The sequence below is a fragment of the Pezoporus occidentalis genome, unplaced genomic scaffold (assembly GCF_034315485.1).
Source record: "Pezoporus occidentalis ecotype Australia unplaced genomic scaffold, CSIRO_AGI_Poc_V1 ctg367, whole genome shotgun sequence".
Classification (NCBI taxonomy): domain Eukaryota; kingdom Metazoa; phylum Chordata; class Aves; order Psittaciformes; family Psittacidae; genus Pezoporus; species Pezoporus occidentalis.
Genome location: NW_026915669.1, coordinates 203,562 through 208,439, shown reverse-complemented (window position 1 = coordinate 208,439; position 4,878 = coordinate 203,562). Strand labels below are relative to the sequence as shown.

General features: G+C 45.5%; 1 long non-coding RNA gene across 1 annotated transcript; it reads left to right on the top strand.

Moving 5' to 3' along the window:
• The first annotated feature begins 1,938 nt into the window (after positions 1 to 1,938).
• Positions 1,939 to 4,501, top strand: LOC134170046 (uncharacterized). The gene is made up of 2 exons (XR_009967101.1): positions 1,939 to 2,121; positions 2,768 to 4,501. It is a non-coding gene; the product is annotated as an uncharacterized LOC134170046 (long non-coding RNA).
• The last annotated feature ends 377 nt before the right edge of the window (positions 4,502 to 4,878 follow it).

Below are 4,878 nucleotides of genomic sequence, written 5' to 3'. Positions count from 1 at the left end.
TGTTCACTCAACTACTTCTGTGCACACGGGTTATTTCCTGTAAGGTTTCTCGCAGATGCTGGAATTGGAGCTCTTGGTTTTGAAAAAACAAACAAATCCCAGCTTTGAAACACATAGAAAAACACCACGTGGGCTTTGGGAAGAGGGAGACTAAAAAAAGAAGCCAGATGTTGGGCCTGCAGCATCGCTTGTAGCTTGCCTTCCAAGTAATAAACTGAATGCGTTTGGTTTGGACGAGGGTGGTGGAAGGTGTCCTTGCTGTGACAGAAGCAAAAGCAGGATGGATTAAAGGCTGGCAGGGACGTGTGTGTGTGCGAGTGTCACTGCCCTCTGCCGATAGACTCTGGCAGGCACAGACGTGTCTTTAAATAAGGATGTTTCAGGGTTTTTCACCAACTGAAGGCACAAAGGATAGACTTGCCTAACCCTGAGTTAAGGTCGCCCCTCGATCACTACCCCTCTCATCTGTCACCTTTCAAAACTCAATGTGTGTGTTAGCCCTGAACTTCCCTTGCCCTGTGTTCCTCCTCCCACTGGGTACCCTGGCACATCCCTTCTTTGACCCAGAAGCCAGGCAGACCCTTCTGGCTCTGTGTGATTCCCCATGGTGCTGGCTTCAGTGTGACAATGCACGGTCCCTGGCTGCCCAGAACGATTCCCCCAGTTCCCTTCTGTTATTCCTTACGTCCAACTCAGGAAGCATTCTTTGTCTTCCCATGTCCACCCATGCTTCGGCCTGTCCCTGCCTCTCCAGCACTGTGTGTTGCAATGGCAGGGGTTCCTCAGTCTTTGTAAAGCCTCCCCATCCCTGCTGGCCCAGTCACAGGGCAGCTCTTTCTTTTCCATTCCTGCTTGAAACTCTTCCTTACTTTAATCTCACCCCAGGAAAATCACATTTTGGGTGACTCTTTACAAAACAAGGGCATGTTGCAGTCATTTTCACTTTCCTTTTACTTGAGCTAACGTAGCCGCTTGCCACACAGGGGCCAGAGCCAATGTTTGCCCCATGCACAGAGTCCTGCTCTGGCAGCCTGGGAGGGATGTGCAGCAACCCAGAGTGGAGTCGTCCTCTCCAATTCCACTTTCATCCATTACACAATGTCAATTTACTCTTTGCTACAGCCAAATCACTTTACAGCTGGAAAGGAAAGTCTGGAAATATTTACTTGGCTGTTCCAGTGACATTCCTTGGGGTGTTTTCACATCATATCCCTTCGCTCTCTGCCTTCGGTTGGTATTCCAGCTACATCCATTTAAAATGCAAGGAGAAAGCACGAGGAAGAAAAGGAACGTGCACAAGTATTTACTGAACACGAATGTAAAGTTCAGCGTTCCTTTGCAACATTTAAAGTTCATGCTGCACTTGGTTACAGAAATACCAGCTTGGGCAAGAGGGATAATGTCCTGCTAACCCCACACTTAAAGCACTTCCGTGCAAGCTCCGGGTGTTTACGTGTTGCATGCTGGAATTGCACACCAGGAATGGTTTCCTGAAGAAACCCACAAATAACTTCTGAATGACAACCAAAATGAGAAAATTGGGATTGGTTCACGGGCAATTCATGAATAGAAAAAGAGATGGAATTAGCTGAATGAACTGTTCATTATGCATTATTCAACCAGCTGTACTAATTAGTGCCTTTAGGACTGTTCCTGTTCCCTCTGCAGCCAACTCCAAAACTCCTTTTGATTTCAGTGGGAGCAGGATGGAGCCCTCAGAGAATGGGCCTGGTGCCTGCCTCTTCTGAAATGCAATGTTTTATTTTTGCCTTTTACTATTGCTTATTGATTCCAACTTTTTGTGTCTTCTGTTAAAAGCGCTACCTTCTGAAATGTCCTGCATGATGATCAGCTAATCACAGGAAAAGAAACGTACTCTCAGTCCCAGACACTGTGTCTTATGCCAAATGCGTTCTCTGAAGGAGAAGGTTTTTCATATGTCTTCGTTTGCTTTGTTTTTCTCCAGACTGAGTGGTGCAGAGGAGCAGAGAAGCTTGAAAGCCCTTTGGAAAACATGAATCAACCCAGAAATGTCACTAGGGCAGAAGGTGCAGGAATTAAATGTTTGCACCCTGAGCAACTTACAGCCATGCATTTAATTTTCTAATTCTTTTTCCCTGTGTAAGGATAATGTTTATGGTCCTTCTTTCCCACAACAGAGTTCCTACAGTACAGTTTTGTTTGGGATGTGGCATTGTTGGAAGAAGACATCAGCTCAACCTGGTGCATGTGCCTCTGTAATAGCTGCCTAGTATAAGACTTGCCTCAATAGCAGATAGCTTTGTCCTGCTTTTAGGTTTATAACACGATACTGTCTACATTGATCTCGCCATCAGACCACTCATGTTAGTGACCAGAATAGCATGCTTTATTTCTGGCTTTCCATACTATGGGCAAGCCAGCACCTTCAGGAGAAACAAAACCTGATTCTGCTTATGGGAGACTGCAATGTCTGCAGTCCTATTTTATTCTGGATTTCAAAGCCAGTTATTTCAGAGAGGCACAACTGCAGACCGTCATCCACATCATCCTCCCAGCTGGTGATGAGGCCACAGAAAACCCAGATCCCAGGTTAAACTTGAAGGGATCGCATTTAAACAAATCACCCCAGTCTCACTGCAGAGCCCTTATGTCCCTCCAGCCCAGGAGGACTGTGCAGGGAGTTGTTGGCTGGAAAGCAGCTTTCTGTTTACACACAGAGACATACAAGTTCTGTCTGGATTTTACCCAAGTCCATCCATTTTGTAACACATCTTTTTTCTCCCAGTTCTTTTGACCCCTTGGCAAGCAGCAGCAATGCAGCTCCTTGGTGCTGATGGTGGGGTTCTGCCCCAACCTGACCCAACTGAGGGGGAGCTGCTGCTGCATTTCCTTTCCCTGGTTCAGTAAAATCACCTACTGGGAAGAGAGCAGAGGATCTACCACCAGCTCAGCCTGGAGGAATCTCCACAGCCCCACTCTTTGGGCTTCTCTCCACAGACTGCCTAAAATGGATATAAAGGAGCCTCAGAGTGGAAATTATTTTCTTCCTAAGACCATCCTTAAAATAACAAACACCAGAAAGCTGGTGACATGCAGTACATCTGTTTGAATAACATGGACCTTCTGTCTATAATAGAGGAAACTCCAAATAACTCTTTGATTTGTGTTTCCTTTCTTCTCCTTCCTCATCTCCTCCTCCTCACTACTGTATACAAATCTGTTGTGCAAGCTCAAACCCACCAGTATTCTCTCTCCCCTGATAAGCTTGTTTTTATGCCATGTGATAGTTATTTAATTTCCTCTTTGCTTTTAACACTGCTAATATTTATGTTTCCGTACGGGATTGCGTCTTTGTTTGTACCCTGAAGTCAGGGGGTGAGGACAGCACTTTAGATCCAGCAGACCAAATTCCTGCCCTCTGACTGCATCTCATGGAATAGCATCTTCGCCTCCAGGCAGTCCTGCAGCAGCCAACGGTCCCAGTTCAGAAAAGCAATTAGGATTAAAATACATGTTTAAAGTTAGCACATGTACAAGTCCTTTCCTAAATAGGGACGTGCTCTAGAGCAGAGCCAGTGGAGTCACTGGTGTGGCAGGCGAGGTTCAATATGCATAAGGATATTGAATAATCTGGCCCAGTGTTAGAGCCTTAATTGCTTCCCCAGAAAGAGCAAGGCTACGAAAACAATGGCTAATGGCCATTTCTCCTTATTTTTTTAAAGACAGCCATTTAAACATGAAGTTTAAACACAGGCAAAATGGATATTGTAAGGCACCATTTCCAGCAATCCCACTGAAATCAGGAGGACCCTTAGAAAAGGCAGGATCTTTCCAGGTGGTGTGTATTGTCCATTTTCCTTTGTTCAAAGCTGCTCTCTAAACCGAGTTAGGAACCATCTTTTCCTCATTAAATTTGTTTCCTTTCAGCACTGATCCTTCATTACCACATGCAATTTTTTAAAGCCCTCATAGCTAATATCACAACTATAGACCTAGGGTTTATTTATAGCCCTAAACTCCGCAGAGAGCTGTGTGTCTTGTTGCTGTGGAAACTGGGATTCTCAACGTAAAAGGATTTTAAAGGGATTTTAGAAGAGATCTGCTGAATTCGAGTACTAGCTTCCACTTCCAGAGGTCTGTGATCAGCTGTGCCTTAAACTTATGGGTGAAATACATCGGACTGTCTCAGCTAGCCCTCAGGGAATACTGGTCCTCTATGCTTTTCATATGGCAGTTTGCAGCCTGCTTTTTCCTCTCAATTGTGAGACGAAAGAGGCACAGGTAGCTCTGGGATGTTAAACTCTTGGTGTCAGCAGTGGCACACTTGCCAGGCTCGGGTCAGTTTTTCTTTCACTTTCATTGGTTTTGGGGGAGCCTTTTGCCAAGGGAAATGACACCTTACGCGCTGCTATGTTTGCAAACCTCTTGCATGCTGCAGTAAATCCAGAGTTTTGAGACTGGCATGGATCAATGTTTCCTGGAAATCAGATTTCACTGTAATAGACAGTTATTTAAATGATTTTTATCTCTGGGTATAGTGTGTAAAGGGTGAGAGCATGATTGATGGGCTGGGTCCTACTTATTCCCTGCATCCTGTGTTGGCAGGTCAGCAATGGACAGAAATTGAATGCTTTACCTGGGGCAGGGATCTCACTGATCCCCCTCCGCCTGGATGTATGAGGCTGCTGGATTGTCACAGGAATGCTGTGCTTGCCACCACCCAGGCTTTTTCCATGCCTCTAAATGTCAGGTATCCCCTACCGCCCAGGGACATACCTTTTAGAGAGCTCTGCCAAGGGGCTGCGTGCAGGACTTCTCTGGACATGGGTGTCACTTTCTAGCAAGAGCTAAGGTTTAAAAGCCTCTTATAATTCAGAGCAGGAATTCTGTTTACAA